The sequence below is a fragment of the Chelonia mydas genome, chromosome 3 (genome assembly GCF_015237465.2).
Source record: "Chelonia mydas isolate rCheMyd1 chromosome 3, rCheMyd1.pri.v2, whole genome shotgun sequence".
Lineage (NCBI taxonomy): Eukaryota > Metazoa > Chordata > Testudines > Cheloniidae > Chelonia > Chelonia mydas.
In genome coordinates this window covers 153,089,270-153,113,708 of record NC_057851.1, presented here as the reverse complement: position 1 = coordinate 153,113,708, position 24,439 = coordinate 153,089,270, and the positions used below count along the sequence as shown (strand labels likewise).

At 44.5% G+C, this 24,439-nt stretch overlaps 1 long non-coding RNA gene across 1 annotated transcript in view; it reads left to right on the top strand.

Annotated features, from left to right (window-relative positions):
• Positions 1–11,923: 11,923 nt before the first annotated feature.
• Positions 11,924–24,439, top strand: part of LOC122465169 — a 58,486-nt gene continuing 45,970 nt past the window's right edge. Inside the window, exon 1 of the long non-coding RNA XR_006289794.1 lies at positions 11,924–12,155. This is a non-coding gene — a long non-coding RNA (uncharacterized LOC122465169). The remainder of the gene's footprint in view (positions 12,156–24,439) is intronic.

Genomic DNA, 24,439 nt, shown 5'->3' with positions numbered 1-24,439 from the left:
TGATTAAAGACTCTCATAGGACACCAAGCTGAAGTCAAAGGCAAATTTCCACTATATCTGCTTTGATAGTATCCTACCTTTATATAGTGCTTTACATGCCAGAACCTTTTACAATCATCCATTTACACTGGCAGCACCTGGCCCGCAGTCAGTCAATGCAGTCCCAAAAGTAGGCAGAGCCAGCATAGTAAGCGTGAGGTGAGGCCAGCCAGAAGGGTGATATACTGTTTCCATGCTTTCCCTTAACAATCTGCCGGAATATAAAGTGGCCTCCCTTGGCCTGAACTTTCCCTCCAACATAGCTGCTTCAGGGGTGCCAGTGGGGCTTGTAGCCCTTACATCAGTAAGGAATGAATCTGTCTCTTTGTATAATCATATCTCACATCACTGAAATATTATCACCTCTGGGGTGCAACGTGACATCCATTCTGCACCAGCAACATCACACATTTTTTAGGAAGGAAAGTGAAGAGCAATTCATGCAGCTGAAACACAGACTTCGTTTCAGATAATATATAAAGTGATGTGAATTATGTCAACAAGTGGGTGAAAGGGAAACTACATTGGTGAGGGGGCGGAGGAAGATGCAAGCTATGGTTTGGGAGGGAACTACTTCATCTTACACTTTCTGCCACCCTCTGAATAGTTGATTTTCCTGCTACACCCATTTCTCTGAGTCCCACAGAGTATGTTACCCCAGTTTAGATTTTGGATCTGGATCTGAATTTCCCCAAGGTTTGGTAGCTTCAGATTCAGAATTTTGGTTTCACCTTGTCTCTATGTCTGTTGCACTTCTATCACTTCCTAGAATGAGCAAATGTGTGTAACTCTTCTCAAGTCATTTTGAGTAAAAGGATTAAAACCCTTAACATCATGTACATTGCAGATTTAACTCTAGAAATTAGAGTTCTCCCTTTCAGTTCAAAATACTCTCAGTAGTGGGAAACAATAAATCCCCTTTGTGAATCTCACCCCATCAATGACTAGAGGTTTCTGGTCAGCATTTACCTGCACTTCATGACTGCACAGGCTTGAAAGACTGATTAGTGCAGGTTTGCTGCCAGAGATGAACAACAAGGGGTTGTATTCAGCAAAAGGTCACTGCTATGTGGTTAAGGAGACTTTGTGGTCTTCTACAGTTTGGCTGCGGAGGTGTCCATGTCAATTTCAGGACCTGAAAATTGCTGCATCCCACCTATAGGTTCATAGATTTCAGGGCCTGAAGGGATTATTATGATGATCTAGTCTGATCTGCATAATACAGGTTGTAGAATAACATCTGTCTGAGTTGGAGCATATATTTTAGAAAGCACTTGATTTAAAAAATCAAGTAACAGACTCCACCACATCCCTAGGCAAGTTGTTCCAATGGTTAGTCACCCTCAGGGCAAAAAATTGTTTCTTATTTTTAGTCTGTAGCACTCATACCCTGTCACACACTTGACTAGATGACAGCCGGAAATCACACTTTCTCCTTCCCTCAAAAGTCCATGAAAAGAAACTGGGCCATAATGATACATTATTTATCACAGATGTGAAGTGCTTCAGTGTGGTATCTGGGTACACTTTACATGGTTAATTACAAGCAATATTTCCCTACTAGAAGGAGCAAAACTTCTATAACCACTGTCCACAATACTTGCAAAGTTCCAGGAAAGAGGGCGCAAAATCTTGCTAATGGTTTGGATGCTAGGTGTACTGTAGTGATAGATGTGCCCTCTTAATGAATGAGCCATGTGTGGGGAGATGGTAATGTTGACATAGGGAGCATGAACCATACCTGAAAAAGCCTGAGCTCTTCATCTTGGCTGCTTCCCAGACACCATCTCCAAGGATTCTCTTTGCTACAGGACCAAAAACCAATTGACATAAAAGAAATGTATTTATTTAAAATCAGGAGCAAAATATATTCCCAGTTTTAAGTTATTGCACAACAGTGGGTCTCAAGAACTGTCTTCACTGCAGCTGGTCTAGACAGAATCCATCTCTATTCCTCCTGTACTCTGCTCAATGTCACTTTCACAGCTGCAGCACTGAAAGGCCTGAGATTCTGGAGGCTGGTGAGTGAACTCCAAAAACCAGAATCTTGGACCAAATGCCTCAGATTAGGTGGGTATGGCATGCGTTCTCTTCAAGGCTGGGTGACACAACACTCAAGCCTAATAATTTCTGAGTGGAAAATACAAGTCTCATGCTTATTTCCACCATGGTTTTGATAACAGGCATTTCAAGGCCTGGGTGAAGCTAGTGATCTTAAATTTATACACACACAATCTTATCTGTTGCTCCACTGCTGGCAGAATCTCCCTGATTTTCCAGTGTCGGCAGATACAACGTGGTTGCTAACACAATAGGTGTACTTAGAGAGCCGTGACTGGCTAAAAGGCATAATGAAGATCATAAATAAAAAATATGCACAATATGAAAAATCTGTCCTCAAAGAAATTTAAATTGTGCATGAGGTCTGCTGCCTATACTATGGCTCCAGGTTCTGTCCTCTTGTGTCTCTTCACTTCTTCCCATCAGATGATCTCTCCTTTGTGTTTGTGTCTTTGCCAGTGTGCCATGTAATGAAAGTGTCTCCCATTCAGGACCAATATGGGCAAAGTTTATTTTTTACATCTGGCCCACCACTGGTCACCTGTTATCATAGAATCATAGAATATCAGGGTTGGAAGGGACCTCAGGAGGTCATCTAGTCCAACCCCCTGCTCAAAGCAGGACCAATCCCCAATCAAATCATCCCAGCCAGGGCTTTGTCAAGCCTGACCTTAAAAACTTCCAAGGAAGGAGATTCTACCACCTCCCTAGGTAACGCATTCCAGTGTTTCACCACCCTCCTAGTGAAAAAGTTTTTTCTAATATCCAACCTAAACCTCCCCCACTGCAACTTGAGACCATTACTCCTTGTCCTGTCCTCTTCTACCACTGAGAATAGTCTAGAACCATCCTCTCTGGAACCACCTCTCAGGTAGTTGAAAGCAGCTATCAAATCCCCCCTCATTCTTCTCTTCTGCAGACTAAACAATCCCAGTTCCCTCAGCCTCTCCTCATAGGTCATGTGTTCCCGACCCCTAATCATTTTTGTTGCCCTTCGCTGGACTCTCTCCAATTTATCCACGTCCTTCTTGTAGTGTGGGGCCCAAAACTGGACACAGTACTCCAGATGAGGCCTCACTAATGTCGAATAGAGGGGAACGATCACGTCCCTCGATCTGCTCGCTATGCCCCTACTTATACATCCCAAAATGCCATTGGCCTTCTTGGCAACAAGGGCACACTGCTGACTCATATCCAGCTTCTCGTCCACTGTAACCCCTAGGTCCTTTTCCGCAGAACTGCTGCCTAGCCATTCGGTCCCTAGTCTGTAGCTGTGCATTGGGTTCTTCCGTCGTAAGTGCAGGACCCTGCACTTATCCTTATTGAACCTCATCAGGTTTCTTTTGGCCCAGTCCTCCAATTTGTCTAGGTCCCTCTGTATCCTATCCCTGCCCTCCAGCGTATCTACCACTCCTCCCAGTTTAGTATCATCTGCAAATTTGCTGAGAGTGCAATCCACACCTTCCTCCAGATCATTTATGAAGATATTGTTATGGACAAGGTGGCATTATACACATACTGGTTTGGCAAATGTAAACCTTGTGACTGGTTAAATTTGTCCACAAGTTTGATTGTCAGTATGGGGCTTGATATAGATTTTGAAAACTTGAGGAGTTTCCTTGGAGCCTTGGGACCTTGATGGTGGGCACAAGGGTCTACAAACATGGCCTCATCTATAGCTCTACTGTGCAGGTGACTCAAGGAGGGAGGGGATAGAATGGGAAGATATAGCTGCTGTCATCAGGTAAAGAGATGTGATTCCAATGTAGCAGGGAAGGGAAGCCCTGCAAAAGAGATGGCATTTACAGTCCTGTCGAAACGCAGGGTTCCTGTCTAAACGCATCATTGCCTGGCAGCTGAGACCTTGTCAAACAGCTTGTGAATGGGGACATTGCCAGACGAACACATGGGCATGAATGCAGGCAACTAAGAGGCTATCACGTGGCCTGTGTGATCACAAATTCTGGATGACTAGGATACAAGTCCCAGCTGGGAGCATCCTCGGGACAGATTATGGCTAAGGAACTGTGTCAATCCATCTAATGGCTGGAGTGACTTCAAACAATTTCTGTGTGTCTGTTAATTTAGAGCTTGGGAAAAGTGCCAGGCTGAGGATCACACAGTCCTGAAGACTGCAGGCCTCTTCTTAGCCACAAAGCAGATACAGAACTGGCAGCAGCATTCCAAGCTTCCTCACACTAGCCTGCCAATGTGCCTGACCTGGAGGGGCTACCTCTAGTGGTATGGGGATGGCTTATTCCTCATGCCCCATGCTGGCCAGCCTCTCTGCTGAGATTGCCAACCAGGGGCCAGATTGGGAGCTGAAGGAGAGAGGAGGATGCTACAAGCCTTCTGACCTTTGTGCAGAGGACAGGCACAATGGCAGTCCTTGTGTTCAGTAACTGCTCTTTCCTAATTCTTCTTGGGGCTCTGGACATGCAAAACAGGCAGGGCGGAGCCTGGGGCATGACCAACCACGGAAGGGAGACAGACAAATGCACAGGGAAGCACATGCTATGCTGCCTAAGGGATGGTGCAGTGGGCACGTTCCCCTGGTTCCAGAGGTTGCTGTGTTGGGGCACATCTCCCCAAGGTTCCCCTGGCATAGTACAGCTTTGTACCACTCTCAACATGGGCCTGACCCGGAGTTCGCCAGTTAGTGCTGATAATCTTTTGATGTGGACATTTGTCCCCTAGGAACTGAATTGACACCAGCAAACTTATTTCATAGGGGCTGACAATAAGTCATCATTTTTAGATTACTACTGACCTGAACTGGATTTGACCCACGGACTTGTAGTTCCAGTTTTTGCATGACACGTGTTAAACAGAAAAGGGGAAGCTTTTCATCTGATTATATAAAATATTATTGGTGGTCGTTGCAGTCATTGATCTATATAGAAAATGCCACGATTTCAGTCATCTACCCACCCACCCAGACAAGGTCTTCTCACAGCAGCTTTGAAAGTGAATAAGATTGGACGGAACAGAAGTATTTCTCGTTTTTACAGCAATCCCAGCAACATTTGTTTCCATTAAACCAGATTTAAAAATAAGCAAACAAACAAAACAAAACAAAAAAACAAGATTTTTTTTTTAAATTAAAAGAGAAAAGAATCAGTTCATGGCTTATATTCCTAGGTGCACAAAGTGGTTTAAATTGACAGGCGATTTCCAAGAGATATTTTTGTGTTCCTATAACAATAATTTTATAGACAGCAGCAATCCGTGGATTGAATCTGAATAAAGTTCTCCATGTACAGTGATTTCCACCCCCCACCCCTTTCTGGTGTTAGCTTGAGGCCTAGAAAGCAAGGAATTTCCCGAGAGATGGGCACATCTGTTTAGGAATCTGATCTAATTTCTGCCTTAAAGATCCTCCAACTAAATGGACCATTTGCTTTCACAAGAGTAGTTGCTTTGAATGCCATGCAAAAAAGGAGCCAGAGCCATGGATAACATCCAACTTCTTTGGTGTTTATCAAATAAGTGTATGTAATAAAATTAATAATAATAAAAGTAGCATTCAGTTTTAAAAAAATGAACTTACCTATTTCTAAACCTGCCTTGGCTACATGTGGCACAGAGCATCACAAGGCAAATACAATCTCTGTGCTGTAAGGAATATGTGACTTATTCATACAGACATCACAGGCATCAGTTATGCTGCACACATGGGCATTTTGGCCCCATAGATAGGGACTTACCAAATTCACGGCCCTGAAAAATGCGTTACTGAATGTGAATCTGGTCTCCCCCATGAAATCTGTATAGTATAGGGTAAAATTACACAAAAGACCAGATTTCACAGGGAGACAAGTGTTTCTCAAACTGGGGGTCCCAACCCACAATGGGAGCTGTGGGGGGGGGGGGTCGCTAGGTTATTGTAGGGGGATGTGGTATTGCCACTCTTACTTCTGTGCTGCCTTCAGAGCTGGGTGGCCACAGAGCGGTGGCTGCTGACCATGCAGCACCCCACCAGCAGCAGCACCGATGTAAGGGTGGCAACACTATACCAGGCCACCCTTACACATGCGCTGCTGCCTTCAGAGCTGGGTGGCCAGAAAGTGGCAGCTGCTGGCTGAGGACCCAGCTCTGAAGGCAGCAGCGCAGAAGTAAGGGTGGCAAAACCATACCAGGCCATCCTTACTTCTGTGCTGCTGCTGGCAGTGGCTCTGCCTTCAGCGCTGGGCAGCTGGAGAGCGGTGGCTGCTGGCCGGAAGCCCAGCTCTGAAGGCAGCGCTGCCGTCGGTTGCAGCACAGAAGTAGGGATGGCAATACTGCGACCTCCCTACAGTAACCGTGCGACCTCTCCCACAAGCCCATTTTGGGTCAGGCCCCCTACAGTTACAACACTGTGAAATTTCAGATTTATGATTTTTAAAATCCTATGACTGTGAAATTAACCAAAATGGGCCGTGAATTTGGTAGGGCCCTACCCATAGAACACAGAGCTGTTCTCAGCCACACTGGTGTGAATCCAGAGTAATTCCACTGAGTTCTGGGATAACAGACTGAGTTTGTCCTCAAGCCTGAACTACCTGAACTAAAGGAGGCTCTATGATACATGACATTAGTATTAAAATACTCTTGGTCTCACCACCTTCTCCCTGAAAAAACCCATGCTTCCAGGGGTGCTGCAACAATTTTTATAGTAGAGGTTGAGAGCCATTGAACCAAACTGTAAACCTTGTGTATAATGGAAACCACTTCAAGCCAAGGGGTGCAGCAGCAGCCCCTGCACTCCTAGTTCCAGCACCTATGGATGCTTCCTGCTGATTGGCTGATGATGTGGACATGACAACTCCGGATCAGAAGCAGCAAGCTTGGAAGCTCTAAATGTAGAAGCCTTGATCACCTAAATTACATCTATTTGCCTTCTCTTATTTCCCTATATATTAACGCACGCCCATCTCCAAATAAGTGGAGATGGCACTGCTGCACTCCCTACTTTAAGCAGCAACTTTTGTGGAAAGTCTGCTTCCCTCCCCTGCTCCCAGGCCCCGCATGTGTACCATCACCTTCTTCCTGCTCCACGCAAGAACCATCCCTCAATCTCCTGGTCTTAGATCCACAGAAGAAGGGACATGCTGCACTCCCTACCTCAACGAGCAGAAATGAACTGGTGTATCTTTCCCCAGGCACAAACTTCCTCTCCCCCTGTCCACCATGCACTGCCAGTCCCCATCCTCCCAAACTTCAAACAAGCAGAGGCACTGATCTAAACTCCTTATCCCAGCAGGTATATTTGCTGCAGTAGCCCAGAGGCCTCTTGCCTGCTCTTAGCACTTCCTCTGAAGCAGGCAGCTGCACTCCATGATAGCATTTTGATCACCCATTGTGTGTGTTTTTACATATTATATGTTACAATATTATATAGACTCCAAAGTGTACTAGGCACTTTACAAAGCAATTAGAAGTTGAAGTCCCTGCCCCAAGAACCTACAATCTAGACAGACAATGTGCAGAAGTGAGGATGCAATGAAGCCAGTGGCTCTGCGAGTGCTTAGCTTTAGCAGGAGTCCTACAGATTGACTCTTGAGTTGTACAAAGAAGCAATTCCTTCTACTGGGGTCTAAGGTTTTTTTGAATGGTCACAATTCATGCTACTGATAAATAAAGATAGGGCCACTGGCAGGGGCAGCAGGTTTGTATAATTTTTGGTGGTGCCCAAAATGGGTCCAAGTCCTGCTTCCCCCCCACACACACCTGCCTAAGGCTCTGGGAGGGAGTGTTGGGTGCAGGCTCTGAGAGGGAGTTTGGGTGTGGGAGGGGGTGAGGACTCTGGGAGGGAATTTGGGTGTGGGGTGCAGGCTCTGGGCTGGGGCAGATTTTCCTCATGAAATTTTTCTATGGTGCTCATCGCTACATGATCGGAGTGCTTCACAAACAGTAATGAATGGATGTTATTCCCATTTTACAGATGGGGAACTGAGGCACTGAAGGATTAAGGTCAGAAGTAGCCACTAATTTTGGGTGCCTAAACACCTAGAACCTGATTTTTCAGACTTCTTAGCATTATAAAGCACTTTATATGTTCAAAGCACAGCTCCCATGGATTTCACCTGCAGCTGTGTGTACTCAGCACCCTTCAGATCAGATCTCAAACTGTGGACACAGAAAATGTGAAACACAAGATTAGTGACCCACCTGGGAAAAGTTTGGCTTAAGTGACATGATTAATGTGCTGGAGATTAGTCTATTCCCTTAAGAGTGATAGAGCCTGGCCTTTTACTGTTTCTTTAAGGGCTTGGGACTAAAAGCCTTGCAGAGTAAGTAGAGCAAAGCTCTCCTCTCTCCCAGCCAAGTGGGATGAGCTTTTGGAAGGGGCCCATGTATATGCTGTCAAGTGTCAGGAGGGTAGCCATGTTAGTCTGTATCCACAAAAACAACACCTTAAAGTGTCTGGTGGCACCTTAAAGACTAACAGATCTATTTGGGCATAAGCTTTTGTGGGTAAAAAACCACTTCTTCAGATGCAGGGAGTGAAAATTTCAGATGCAGGCATTATATACTGACACATGAAGAGAAGAGAGTTACCTCACAAGTGAAGAACCAGTGCTGACAGGGCCAATTCGATCAGGGTGGATATAGTACACTTCCAATAATCGATGAGGAGGTGTCAATTCCAGGAGCGGCAAAGCTGTTTTTGTAGTGAGCCAGCCACTCCCAGTCCCTATTCAAGCCCAAATTAATGGTGTTAAAATTGCAAATGAATTTTAGTTCTGCAGTTTCTCCTTGAAGTCTGTTTCTGAAGTTTTTTTGTTGAAGTTTAGCTATCTTTAAATCTGTTATAGAATGTCCAGGAAGATTGAAGTGTTCTCCTACTGGCTTTTGTATGTTGCCGTTCCTGATGTCTGATTTGTGTCCATTTATTCTTTTACGTAGGGACTGTCTGGTTTGGCCAGTGTACATGGCAGAGGGGCATTGCTGGCACATGATGGCATATATAATATTATTAGATGTGCAGGTGAATGAGCCCCTGATGGCGTGGCTGATGTGACTGGGTCCTCTGATGGTGTCGCTAGAGTAGATATGGGGACAGAGTAGGCAACAAGGTTTGCTACGGGGGTTGGTTCCTGGGTTAGTGTTTCTGTGGTGTGTAGTTGCTGGTGAGTATGAAGGTCTGCCTGTGGAACTTTCACAGCCTAAAGGGCTGATTGGGGGAATGGGCTCAGCTGGCGAGAAAGCTGGCTGAGGGCCTGCAGCTAGCCTGAACTGGAGCCCAGCTTTAGGAGGAGAGCTGTGGGGATGCCTGATCTAAGGCAAATGCCAATAAGAGTTTAAAATACAGCCAGGTTGCAGGAGAGGAGGCTGCCTTAAGGAGGGATAATGTAACTACCTGAAGCATGACCTAGCTGCCAGAAAGGCCATGAGTGGACTTGAGGAATCTCCTCAGTAGCCGGCTGGGATGAAGCCAGATGAGGAGACCAAACTACACTACTCCTGCTCTGTAATCTCCATCCCAAGGAAATGGAAGGAGCAGTTTTCTGCCTAACTCAGGGTCCTTGGGCTGAAACTCAGACTAGAGGGTGGGCCTGGGTTCTCTTACCTCTCTGCCAGTAAGAGGAGGGACTACAAGCCTCTAGACTAAAAGAAGTAGAGACTGATGGGGCCACAGAGGAGGGCCAAAGGCATAAAGGCCAGTAGACTTGGGTTTGATTCTGTTTGGGCTTTTCTGCTAACCCCTACCTCTTGGAAGAGGATTGAACTCTAAAGTCCCAGGCAATGGAAGCTGCAGACCACTATAAAACCAGAACAGCAGATGACAGGCAGTGCTAGAGTAGAAGAACCCCTACAATGCTGCTGTTTGGCCTGTTTGCTCTGATGGTGAGTGTGCCCCATGACCACTAGCATCACATAGGAGCTCTGGGGTGGCGGTAGGGGATAGAATCCAATTCTCTAGGGTGGTATTGAACTGCCTTAACCACGAGATTGTCCTTTCTCTTCCTGCAGTTCTCTGCCTCGTTTTCTAGGCACGTACCAATGTCTACAACGAATGGAGCAGAAGCCTTAGAGAACGTTTTTATCTCTACACAACCCTGACTCATCCCAAGAGCCGGTCCATCCTGTGCACTGAATGAGGTAAGGGTCCTGGGGAAAAACAATATGGAATCGTAATGGATATGCACAATGGGGCTGAATTAGTCTTGCACAGCCTTAATTCTGGTGTTTCTTAACTTTTCAGTGCTTGACTTTGTGACATTAATGTTCTCTTAACATTGCATTTTTGTGTGTAATTGCTTTTTTAAAAACCCCCAGCAAAACCAGAATTTTGAACCTGTGGTGGCATATTGGCCCCTATCTGGGTCATCAGCAGGGTTTGAGCCTTTAGATCCACCACATGAACCTCTGTCACTTGCACTAATTAAATGCTGGCCTATGCTATATAGTTATGTTGGCTTAACGACATTGCTCAGGATTGTGAAAAAGCTCATGCCCTGTGTGAGGTAATTAAGCAGACCGAAACCCTAGTGTAGACACCCCTAAATCCACAGAAGAATTTTTTCCATCGAATTAGCTCCTGCCTCTTGAAGAGGTGGATTTCCTACAGCGATGAAGAACCCCTTCTGTTGCTGTGGTGCAGCTGTGGCTGTGCTGCTGTAGCATTTCTAGTGTAAACATACCGTGGGTAACTGATAACAGTAGTAGACCATTATCCTCTGTGGACAGCAGTAGCAGGGGATAGGACACTTTGCCAGTGGGTTTCACAGCTACAAGCTGACAGCCGAGGAAGGTGGGGCTCGGGAATCTTGGTTTCCATTCCAGGTTCTGAAGGGGAGTCTTCTCCAGTGGGCACAGACTCTTCCGCTCTCTTCCCCCAATCTTGACCTCCTTCTGTCTTACTCCTGTCTCTTCCCCATCCCATCCCATCCCATCCCAGTCTCCTTATGCAGCAAGTCCTGGTCTCACCTTTCGAGATGCTCTGTCCCAGTCTTCTTGTCCAGGTAGCCCCAATCTTTTCCCACCCCAAATCCTCATCTCGGGTTCGTTCTTTTCTCCCCGCAGGCTCCTTGTTCCAATCTACTCCCCCAGGCTTTTGTTCCTTCTGCATTGGACTCAGACTTCCTCCTGTATGGGCCCAGTGTGGGAGGGGGACAGACAGACTGGCTCCTCTTAGTTCTGGTGCCCAGATCGAGCCTGGCTCACAGCAGGCCTGAGCTGTAACTGCAAGGAAATTCCTGCTCAGCCTTGGGCTGGAGCATACTAAATGCAGACAAAACTTTGGGGCATTTAGCTGTGAAGCTCTAGTAAGTCACTAATGAGCATGTGAAAAAAATTATGTATTTTTCCACATGCTTACAATGTGGCCAAATCTGGGCAGCTTCTCATGGGGATGGCTAACGGTGCTACCCTAACAAAAAGGCCACTCCTTGCCAAATTCCTAGTCCCTGCTCCAAACTCTGGGGTATTAAAACTTTTCAAAGAAAACGATGCCAAAATCTTTCATGTGGGCAAAACAAAATATTATTCCCAAATCTTGTTCTTGGAAACAGCTGAACCATTCTGGCTGATATTTCCCCCTCCCCCCCCCCGCCCCACCAAAATTGAGCATGAGGTAGGTGTGGAAAATTTTAGTCAAAGCAGTTAGTTTGGCAAAGTTATAAACAACCAAAAACAGAATCTTGTAAATGGGATGTGCTGGCCAACATTAATAGCTGGGGCTGGTAGCATGACCTATGATACAGTGGTAACAGCAACAAAATACAGCTTCACCATTTGAAAAGAGTGGCCAGTTACTGACATTAAATAAATGTCACAGGTATGCATGGTGCTTCACAGATAGATACGGAAGAAGACAAAGAGCTGTCCAGGGGGATTTTTATAGTCCATCATAGACAGATAACAGAACGTGTGTGTGTTAAATCAAACCATGGGGTGGGGAGGAATGAGGAGACAAATGAAGAGCGTGGGAGGAAAACTCTTGGAAGACTTGTCCTAGTGTGTAATGATCAGAGAGGGGCACGATCAAGTCGTCTGAGCCCAGGCCTGGGTACCAGAAACTCCCCTGCTTCGAATCTTGGCTCTGATGCAGATTTTCTCTGTGACTTTGGGTAAGTTGCTTCATCTTTGCTTCTCAGTTTCCTCACCTTTTAAAATGAGGCAGATGATGCGTCTTTCCCTCCTAGGGGTGTTGTGAAGAGTACAATGAATGTATGTAGAGCATTCTGAAGAATTAACTGGTTTACAGGACTTCTCCTGCTTTGTTGGCAGTCTAGTCCCAAGTATCCTGTCTCATTTTGTTATGCATCTTGTGAAAACTGGATGGATACAAAATCCTGGGCAGGAATGGAGAGGACATTGGAGAGAAAGGTGTGTGTGTTTGAAGACTCTTCTGGAAGCTAGCGTTTGATGCCAGCACTGCTCCATGCTGGGCTGCTCCTAGCTAATTACACTTCCCCCAGTTATCCATCTTTGCTACAGAGATCGTGGGACAAGGGAGATAGAATAGCTTATGCTTCATAAGAAAGCATTAGTGTGATGCTAAATACAATCTGCTGATGAAAATCCACTTTTTAATAACATCACTGAGTTCCCTGCTGCTTTGCATTTTAGCATAGATATTAATAATTGTTTATGAAATTCTTGAACAGATACTAACAGCAGGAAATGCACCTGCATTATTTAAAGGCTGTTAAGTAAGCAGATTTTATTTACCAAAATACTACCGTACTCCTTTAGCTATTAAACCTGTCCTTGGTTTTGGCAGGATGGGTGCTTATTTCTGTTTTGGGCCATTGGCTGCATGTTGCTGATGTCAACAGACAAAATGGACTTTTAAATGAGAAACAGTGGCATCCTTGGCTGTGAATTTTGGCTCCTGTTTAGGACTCTGCAATCAGCCAGTGATATTCACATATTGACTAACTGGGGGTTTTGTACAATACTGTGGCTAATCCATTTTAATGGGAAATAAGTATGTATTGAATTGGCTTGTGTGTGTACCCCCTGCTGGATGGAATCAGACTTGATCAACTGTGTGTCATCAGCCCTATACTGCTAGTGGTGATTATCCTTTAGCTTAAGTGGCAGGAGGCTATGGTTTTGGCACATAAGGATCTGAGTTCTATCATTGCTGCCATGAAATGCCAAGTGTAACTCAGTGTAATTACACTAGGGATGAAGCTGACTCATTGGGTCCATTGTAACATCAGGAAAAATATGACAAAGCAATCACTTTATGGCTCTCTGCGACACAACTGCTTGATATTCCCTTCAGTTCTTTCTCACTCCTTCCTGACTGCTGAAGGGGGAAGAGAGGATGGACTCTCTTCTCTCCCTTCCTCCCTTATTTTGACTGTTTGGAGGAATAGGGGTCTAAAAAGCTCCACCCCATTTGCTCAACTTTTCCTGCAGAGCCTCCAGTGAGTTGGGTAGCATGGGGAGTGCGCCTTGGATTGGCAGTCATTCTACCTGATAACAGGCACAGCCAGGAAAGGGCCTGTTCACATATTACCCCCTCTTTCTCTCTCCCCCACCCCCCGGGAATGCATTTGGCATTAGATCCATAGTCTGAGATCCATGGGGTAGGGTCTATGCTGGATGAACCTGTTGCTTGGATATGTAGCCACAGTCAAGGCGCTTGTCTGAAGCCCAGCCAGACCTCCTGCATCTGCAAAATTGGCCTGGAAACTTCATGTTACTGTTAACAGATGTTCTTGAGATTTCTAGTATATCCTACTTATGTCTGGCCTAAAAATACAAGAATATCTCCAAGGTTATTTCAGCACCTCTGGGGCTGGTCCCGGTTGGAACCCAGAACCTCACTGGTCTGAGGAAAAGGCCAAAGCTAAAAGAATGCTTCAGAACCTTCAAAGATGCTCCCTTAAAAGAACGTGCAACAGGTTCTGGGATAGATGTAGGAGCCTTATTGCGTCAGATTCAGGCAAGCTGCTTCAAACTCATTACACAAGGGTTATCCCGCTTGGCTCTTGCCTTTCATTTGAAGTTCTCAGTATTTGTGATGCACTTTAATTCTCGTACCATAGCGTGGCGGGTATTAATTATTCCCAGTTTACAAATGGGGGAAACCTAGGCACAGTGTGTCAAATGATTTGCCTGACCTCATACAGCATGTCCGTGCCAGAGCTAAAAATGAACCAACACATCTTTACTCCTAGTCCCATTTGGGATCATTCGATCACTCTATGCCTCATACACAAAAATTTGATAGGGGAAAACACCACATTACTAGACAGGTTGTACAAATTTGTATTGCAGTAGCTCCTAGAGACCCCAACTTGGATGTGTGTGTGGTGCTACTCAATGTACATACACGCAACAAGAGACAGTCCCTGTACAATTTAAATAGACAAGACAGACAAAGGGTGGTGTGTGTGTGTGGGGGGGGAAAATCCACCTAATTATCCCCATTTTATAGATACGAAACTGAGGAGATTTGCCCAAGGTCTTATGAGATGTCTGTGGCAGACTGGGAAATGAACCAATATCCTCCCCAACTCCAGGTCCAGTACCTTAACTACACCACCATCCTTCCTCTTAATCACAGAGTTTTATCTATGTAAACAATTGTTAAAAACCCTCACATGATCCTATGCTAATTGTTTTAATTGTGCAAATGACACCTGTGCAGATCTAAGAAAGTTAAGACATCAATTAAAACTGTAGCCAATGGCTGTTTGAATAGTAGGGTGTCAGTGCAGAATGCTGCAACATCAGATGCAGAAGCAGAGTTGTTAAATTAGCACAGGGGTTCTCAAACTTCATTGCACTGTGACCCCCCTCCTTACAATAAAAATTACTATGTGATCCCGGGGGGGCAGGCTGGCTTCAGCCCTGGGTGGTGAGCCTCAGGCTTTGGCCCCAGGCTCCAGCAAGTCTAATGCCAGTCCTGTTGACCCCATTAAAACGGGGTCGCTACCCATTTTGAGGTCCTGACCCACAGTTTGAGAACTGCTGAATTAGCACATTTAATGGGGCAGGGGGGAAAGAAAGATGCATTTTTTTCCTGCTGTTACAGAATAAATCCATCATTCATTAGAGAGGCTTTAATCCAGATGTCTGACAAGAAAAGTTTTTTCCTCTGAACAGCAGCATAATGGTCAACACAATAGGACTCCCATAGCCGAAATGATCTTGCAGCCACATTGAGCGAAAGGTCTGTGGTTCACAGTGTGCCACAGAAGTGACATTCAGCGGGGTGATTTCCTCCTCTCAGCAGGAGAAAAATTTCAGTGTGTATCGAGACTGCTGACAGCTGTTGAAATCGTGGTGGGTCAAAGGCTACCATGATGCTACTATCCGCCATAATAAAACATTATTCCTTTATAGACCCTTTCATCCTAAAGCAATTCACAGGCTCCGAACAGTACAATTAGGCTTAGCAGAATTTTGATTCCAAATTTTTATAAATTTGGATCTTGTTTTAAGCACTTTATTTTTATAAATGTTCAGTTATGGGAAATGATGTGGGCTTTCAGACTAATTATTGGCAGTAGATGTTGAGATTAAAAAAGTTAAAGCTTTATATAACTGTTAGAACACAAACTGTCAACATCATATGTCAAAACATACAATGTAAATGCCTTTAAATCAAGCTCTAAGTTCTCAAGCAGCATTTTCTTTGCCCATCTGTAAATCTCAGTTGTTATCGCTGGCAATGCTGGTTTGGGTATATAGGGTGAAATCGATGTTTACCGATTTTTTTTATTTTTTTTTTTAAACTAATGCTTTGAAGCCTAACTACAATGCAGCCATCTCTAGCTTGCCGCACTGGAGAGGGGAAATGTTATCCACGAATGCAGCCTATCACTGCCCTTTCAAAAAATGCCACAGGGTCTTTAGTGGGCTGTAATATCAGACTGAATCCTGCTCTCCAGTTATGGGTCATTTTGCCATTGACTTCAATTGCAAGGAGCTCTAAATCATCTGCTTGCTGTAGGATAGTCATTGGAGCAGGGGGAATAGGCTAGAGAATCTTTTTCCTTCTCTCGCCCACTGACTATCTAATCTAATATCTCCAAAGTGGAATGGCTTCAAGAGGAGATACTGAGAGAACTCTGCATCAGACTATCCAATAGCTCAGTGGTTAGAGCACTCACTCAGGATTTGAACAGGGATCTGCTACCTTTTTGTCTCCCCATCAGGCGGACGGGGGGACTTAAGCTTGGGTTTCCAACCTCTCATGTGGGTGCTGGAATCGCTAGGCTGAAAGGTATAAGAACGGCACTAGCTCCTCCTCTGGCTAGATTTTGAATGGGGCCTGATCCATTAGGTGTGCTCTGAGCGCACCTACTGGAATGGGCCCCAGAAGCAAGATAGGTATTCCACCACCAGTCTTCCCCTGGCTGGTGGATCGTGTTAGGGCTTAGGTGTGAGAAAGACATTCAGATGCCTTGAGTGAAGCAGCAACGCTCATGCCCAGGGCAAAAACTTAAGCACCTCTGGAACTTTTTTAAAGCAAAAATTTAGGTGCCAAGTGAGTTAAGTTTCTACAGAGTTAGGAGGCAGCTGAGCAGGGGTTTTGTGGGTCACAGTTGCACCTAAGTCCTTTGTGGATCTGGGCCTTTGAGGTTTTGGAGAAGAATAAACATTTCCCCATAAAACAGGGCTGCGGTGGGGAATAAAGAACCTTTCCCTACTAAACCTGGATCTCATTGATCAGTTATTCTAATGAAGACCTGGTTGTTCCCTTACAACTGGCTGTGCAATAGCACCAAATAGCTTAGCCAGAAGCTTAACTAGAATATATTGTGTATGCCAGGGGTCTTTTTGGGAAGGTTTCCTGTTCTCACTGCAAATCAAACAAATAAAGAATGGGGAGGTGAAACTCATGAAGAGTAGCTCTGGGAAGAATTTTCCCAGCATGCAGAATCAGTTAAGAGAGGAAATCAGTGTATTTAAAGACATGACAGAAAAATATAACAGTCAGTTTTTTCAAAAGGCCTAATTTTAATCTAGCTAATTCAGGCACCGGAGCCATGAAACTGCGGCAGCATACACTTTAGCGCAGGCTGTACAAGCATACCCTGGGTAATTACTCACAGGGCTAGTCTCCTCTGAAGTGCATGCTGCTTCAGTTTCATGCTCTGGGTTGTGAGCTAGCTAAATTAAAGCTAGCTCAGGTATGTCTGCTCCAGCTGCAATCACACCCTGTGATTGCCAGTTAGACATCCTCAAAGACAAATGGATGCTGATTCCAGGTATGGCAGGATTTTCTTACGATGAGAGCTTAGGAGAATTGGGGTGATTTAGCTTGGAGAGCAGAAGCGAACGTGTAGAGGGAATATTATTTCAGCATTGTAGAAGGAACAGTGAAAACTGATCAGTCCCTCCTCCTTACCCTGTCCCATCAGACCACAACAAGAGGTCGGAGGCTGAAATTAATGGTTGATACATTTAGGATACATAAAAGAAAATATTTTATTTGCCCAAGTGTGGCAAGGAGCAGGCCCAGTCTCTCACCTGGGAATCCTGAGAAGGCCTTTGCCCTGCAGTGGCCTAAGAATGACTGATCCTGATGGCACTGACCAGGTGCTACAGTAATGGATGGTACAGAAAACCCTGAGAGAGATTGACCGGACATAAAATATGAGGTTGGTTACCTAATTTTGTTGGTGTGCAGGAAACCAAATCCTATTTACAAACTCCTGGAACTGGCAGGCATGAGTTGCTGACAACACAGGAATATGCCCAGACCACAGGCCAGATTCTGATCTCTGTTATACTGGTGTAAATCCAGAGTGGTTTCAGTGGAATTACTTCTGATTTACATTGGTATAACAGAGATGAGTATCAGAGCCCCATTTCTCTTGCAAGTCCCCAGAGGGTTCACGTGCCACCTTGGCCTCTCTTTCTAAGGCAGATGTGTATAAGCAACTAGATTGACATAGAGCAATGATAGCCAGCCTGTGGTTATTTTAGACAATACATGTGCCTCTCAAAGGGCCTGTTCAACAGTCCATCTACCCTGCCCAAGACCAGGTGGAAGGGAAAAAAAGGAACTCCCTCCCCCTACTTCACCTGTTTATTCCCAGCAGGAGAAGAGAGAAGGAAATTCCCTGTCAAGTTGCAAAGTCACCAGATAACGGTGGTGCGATTGCTTGCCGCTGCATTGCAGTGTTTCGTTACAGCATGATCGTTGCAGAACGATCCTGTGTCACAACAGTGCCACCCCGGGCAAAATAATGGCAGAAGGGAACGCTGTGAGTCTCTGCATCTCCTTTCAGCGAAGGTTGAATAGCACTGGCACAGAGCAGGCTTCTTACTGACTGCAAGATGTTGCTTATCTTATGCTTGTATTTTTAGTCTGTCATGGATCACTTCATCCTCTCACAGATGTTTTCCCCGTCCAGATTCCCAGTCCCACACCTTTGCTTCAACTGCAGGGTTTGGGTATGCAAGAGGGTATTATCAGGGCAGTATTAAGGAGACAAGATGAAAATGATCTCCCTTTATTCAGATGGGTGTGGCTGCCTGGTTTTACTCTCTATTTCCTGGGTTAGGGTGGTTGATTATTACTGACATTCCCATCATTGCTTGCCTCTCAGCACTCTGGTCTCCCTTCTTTGTAGCTGGGGTCTATTCTCCTGTGAGTTTTCCCTCTAATTTTATTTCCTGCATTTTTGATCATTGCTTAATTTTATACCGAAAACAACTGATAAAGGAGGGCATGAAGCAGTCGTGCAGCGTGAGGGAGGGACAGGCTTGGTTAATAAAAAAAAAAACAAAACACTCTGGAAATCATAGCAGAGTCCTGGACTGGGTTGCAGTTTAAGTAGCAGAAAGCATAACTGCTTAAAGACTGGCAGATGCAATGCCATTGTGAGAGCAGGCCACCTTGGAAGGCTTTGTAGAGAACAGCTGGAACCACTGTTTTATGGTATCTTCAGGGTTACAACTCCAAGTGGAGGGAAATCATTCCTTTTAGACTAGCAGCAGAAAACCATCCAGGTGCTGGATCTGAGTAGAAAGGAGCATTGGAGTATGTAATTTACAGATTTTGTGCTGGTGTGTATTATCATATCGAGTACATTCCTTTAAAAGTAGTCTAGAGACATCTGAGTGCCCAGGACTTCATTTTCACTGGGACTCTAGTTGTCTTGCTTTTTTGTTGTTCAGCAGCTCTGCCAGTCCCAACAGAAGCAGGCAGTAAATAATCACCATCTTTTCCGGTGTTGTTGGCAGCTGTTGGGCACAACAGAAATGCTAAGGGACTATGTAGAATCCCCTATCAATCACTTGGTGGGTGGTGAAGTGAACTGACTTCCAAGCAGATTGGGGATGTGTGTAGTGGGGCAGAGGAAACATTACAATGACTGGGGCCATATAAGAACCTAAACACACACAAATGGCTCAAGTGAGTGCAATTTGAGTCTTTCTATCCCAGCTTGGACATTGCTAGTCCGGTTCTGTCACGTGCAAGGATACTTACCACTACAGTTTGCATGAAAAATTTCAGCCAATAGCTTTTGACTGAAAAATGTAGATTTGGGTCAACTGAAACTATTTTGTAAACTTGAGTCAGTTTTGATAAATAGTTTTGGTCAAAGACTTTTACCCCCCCCCCCAAAAAAAAATAAAAATAAGCCAGAACAGCTTGTTTCAACATTTCCAAACCAAAGCATCTAGATTCCTCTCTCTTTTTTCCTTCAGGAAGATGGCTGGTGGTTTGTTTGTTCTTTAAATGCAGGGAAATTCCAAAAACAAAACCATACATGTCTGAAATCCCGCAACAAATAAATAAAACCTCTTATTCAACCTGAAATGAAAGATTTTTAACTTTGTTTCATCCAGAAATTCAAACAATTTTTGGTTGATTTCTGAATGAATTCATGTGTGCGCACACACACACCATGACTCTTTTTTTGAAAGTTTGGTTCACCAAAACAAAAGAAATGTTATTTATCCAGCTCTACTCCCCACTTTTCAGACTTTGTCCCTCCAGGACAGAATCACCATGTCACAGTGCAGATGTTGCCATGTCTTCCTATAAGGTGAAGAGCTCAGCACTGAGATGTGGACAAAAGGAGGAGGTGAGGTTTGGTGATGAGTTCTGTAGGTTCTCTGAGTCTGCCCTTCCCTACTTATGTTTCACCATTTCTCACTTGTGTAGAAGAAGTTTGTCAATTACCATGTTGAAATATATTCGTAACAAAAGTGTTGGCAGTTTCAGAATGACCATCATCAGTGCTGCTGAGGAGTGGATGGCTCACAGGCTAATGATATTTGCATGAGGAGATTTTTACCCCTAGGTGGCTAGTTCAAATCCATCTCTGATAACTATGAACTAAAAGTTTGTTTACCTTCTGCTGGCTGTTAAGTAGCCTATATGAAACGAGTGGGTGGATCTCAATCCACTTCCATGTAGGCACGTGTCCATCTCACAAATCCATCACCCTATTTAGCACTAATAGGCAATCTTAGAAAAGTACAAGGATCAAATGAGACATGGGGACTAAACTCCCATCGCATGGAGTTCCTTCCAGGGCATAGCTGGCACACTGATGGGACAGTGTTAAGAAGATTGTGTTGTCTATGCCTGTTCTATGGATAAATTTCACTCTTTAGGATTGTCTATCCCGCCTGTTTAATGAGCACTGAATTCATTAACAAAGAGAACAAATATGAACAGGATCAGCTAAGGCTGACAGAAGAACTTGAGAAGATTGGGAAGGGTAAGGGGAGGAAGAAAAAATGATTAGAAACAAGCCCCCCCGCCCCCCCAACCATTAAGAGCCTGATTCTTCTCTTCATTGAATAAACTGCATGTAAGGCCAAGTAGTGCATGCTCAGGTCCAGATTCTACCACCCCTACTCATGTTGAGGCGCTCCTTACTTCCATTGGCTTCAATGGACCCACTTGGGGAGTAAGGCACTATTCAATGTGACTAAAGGGGATCCAAATCCAGACTTCTATCTGGGTATAGGCTTTGGTTCTGTAATATAACTTACCTTGGGGCACTTCTCCTCTGCGCGCACACACAGTTTAGTGGAGCAGACTACATTTGAAAGTTTACATTTTATTCTCAATTGTATGTTTCCTTTTCTTCAAGGTTGTTGAGCCATTTGTGCAAGCAATAAAGATGACAAGGGGTTTGCTTATGGTGAAAATAAAGACATTCCTTGGGCATAGGTGCTGTAACTAGGGGTGCTGCTGCACCCCCTGTCTTGAAGTGGGTTTCACTTTGGTTCAGAGTTTACAGTTTGGTTCAATGTCAGCACCCCCATACAAATTGACAGATGCAGCTATTTGACAATTGCACAAACCAAGCATGGCATTATTACAATAATTAAAAAAAGCTTAATTTTGGGGAAGATGTTACTTTTTTTTTTTAAATTGTATCTGTCAAGGTTAGGTTAAAACTTCCCCAAGGTACAAACTATTTTACCCTTGGACTTCCACTGCCACCACCAAACATTTATCTGCGTTTATTTTTATTAGGAAAGCATCGTTTGGAAACGTCTTTCCCCCCAAAATCCTCCCAACCCTTGCACCCCACTTCCTGGGGAAGGTTTGGTAAAAATCCTCACCAATTTGCATAGGTGACTAAAGACCCAAACCCTTGGATCTTAGAACAATGAAAAAAGCATTCAGTTCTTGAAAAGAAACATTTTAATAGAAGAAACAGTAAAAAGAATCACCTCTGTAAAATCTGGATGGTAAATACCTTACAGCGTAATTAGATTCAAAACATAGAGAATCCCTCTAGGCAAAACCTTAAGTTACAAAAAAGACACACAGACAGGAATATTCATTTTATTCAGCACAGCTATTTTTCTCAGCCATTTAAAGAAATCATAATCTAACACATACCTAGCTAGATTACTTACTAAATTCTAAGACTCCATTCCTGTTCTGTCCCCAGCAAAAGCATCACACAGACCCTTTGTTTTTCTCCCTCCTCCCAGCTTTTGAAAGTATCTTGTCTCCTCATTGGTCATTTTGGTCAGGTGCCAGCGAGGTTATCTTTAGCTTCTTAACCCTTTACAGGTGAAAGGATTTTTCCTCTGGCCAGGAGGGATTTTAAAGGTGATTACCCTTCCCTTTATATTTATGACAGTATCACTAGCAATGGGTTTTACAATACAGCTGACCCTACTCTGTTGAGCCAGGGAGAAGAGAGAACGGTAAACTTGAAGTGAGACAAGCTTTGGTAGCCCATGTATTTAGCAAATAAATAGTAATCCTGCAAGGTGCTGAGTGCCCAGAAACAGATCTAAAAAGATTTTAAATGTACCACATTTCATTTGCTAACCCTTAATTCAAAATCACTAATCTGGTAGATTTGAGAACCCAAAGCCCCAATCCTGAAATCACTTACTACTGTGACCAGTCCCAGGACTTTGCAAGTCAAACACTTACCTAATGTTTGCAGAATCAGGGCCTTAAGGTAATATAGTGGGTCCACAGCATAATCTTATGTTCTTCATTCGCTAACTACTGTGAAGAAACTTTTAAAGTAACTGAACCATTCACAATTATTACCTCATAGCTTGTTAATTTCTTTTGGTTTCTAGCAGTGATACTGAAATCATTCCAGGAAGTTTTACTTATTAATATTTCAGTTCCTGGCAGCATGGTTTAAGTATTGCATGTGGGAAATGGCTGATTTTTTTTTTTTTTTTTTTAAATAAAGGCCATGGAACTATCAGCTTAGTGTCATATATATGGCACAGAAGAAATCACAGGTATAGGAATGCTTAGCAACCAATACAGATCTGTCACACAAAGCATTTCGTTTTACATGTATTAACAGTCTACTATAAAGCATCTTAGGGAAAAAAATCATCTCGGGTCACTGGTTGGCAGAAAGTTTTGTACTATGAAGTATGTTGGAAAGATTCTGCATTGATTAAATCTAATAAATGATACAGGTCTATGTAGTATGCCTATATCTTGATTATGTTATATTTATAAAGCATCTAGTGCTTTATAAGTTTTGGCCAATGCCAGTCACTGAAAAGCAGCCCTCCCTGGGATGCAGTCGTTTTTAAAAGCCGACAGCAAACAAGGCACAGCAATTTAGGTCAAGAAATGAAGTGCACTGCATCCAATTAAAACCACAGAACTTTGACCAGGACACCCTGGATCTTTATAAAGTATCCTGGGGTGTATCTACATTGCAGCTGACTTGGGCTCTGGCTACAGGATTATAAAACTGCAGTGTAGACATTCAGGCCTGGGGATCCCATGAGGAGTAAAGGGTCCCAGAGCTTGGGCTCCAGCCTGAGCCAAGATGTCTACACTGCAATTATACAACCCCACAGCCTGAGCCCAAGTCAGCTGGCCAGGGCCAGCTGTGGGTGTCTTATTGCAGTGTAGACATACCCATGATGTCTTTAATGACATCAGGATCTTTGATTTTTATCTCTTATCCAAAAGGTGACCCCTCCATAAACTCAGGTGAGAATATATTACAAATAAAGCTTGATGACCCAGGATGAAATTAACATGTTTAAAGGGATGCTGTCAACTCTCATTTAGGTATAAACTCCAAATACATATTACAGAATCTGATATGAAGAGACAACCTGGAGAAGGATAGAGTGGACAGGGCTGGAGCACCCACAAATTAAAATTAGCGGGTGCTCCGCACCCACCAGCAGCCAAGCTCCCCCCGCCTCAGCTCCTTCTCCCCCACTCCTGAGCATGCTGCGTCCCCGCTCCTCCCCCTCCCTCCTAGTGCTTCCCACCCCCCTGCTGCCTAACAGCTGTTTGGTGACACTTAGGACTTTCCGGGAGGGAGGGAGAGGAGTGGGGATGCGGCGTGCTCAGGGGAGGAGGTGCATAAGAGGCAGGGCAGGGACAGGGACTTGGGGGATGGGGGTGGGAAGATGGCAGGGCTGGGGAGGGAAAAGGCGGGATGCGGCAGGGACTTTAGGGAAGGGGTGAAATGGGGGTGGGGCAAGGACAGTGCATGGGGCAGGAAAAGGCGGGGCAGGGGTGGAGCAGTCAAGCACCCACTAGACAGAGGGGAAGTTGGCGCCTATGAGCTGAGCTATGCAGGCAGAGGGGTTTTACTGAAACGGAACGCAAACGCAAGGGATTGGGTGTGGTTTGATGGAAAGGTGTCTCTGAGCAGAAACATTGAGTTGCATCTGGAGGCAGCTAGAGAATAGGCAGACGACAAAAGTCAACCAGTTAGTAGGAGAAACACTGGAAACAGGACCCTGAGAGAATGCAAAGAGAGCGCAATTTGGGGCAGAGGGTTGGCACTCTGAGCAAAGAAAATGCCTCATTTCTACTGTGTTCAGGGAAACAGGACTTTATGTACTATTTTGGTAAGTAAACAGGATTGCATTAAAGAAATACCTGACTCCATCCTCAATTTCTCCTCCTAACAGAAACAGCCTGCAAGATCCTGAATATTGGCTA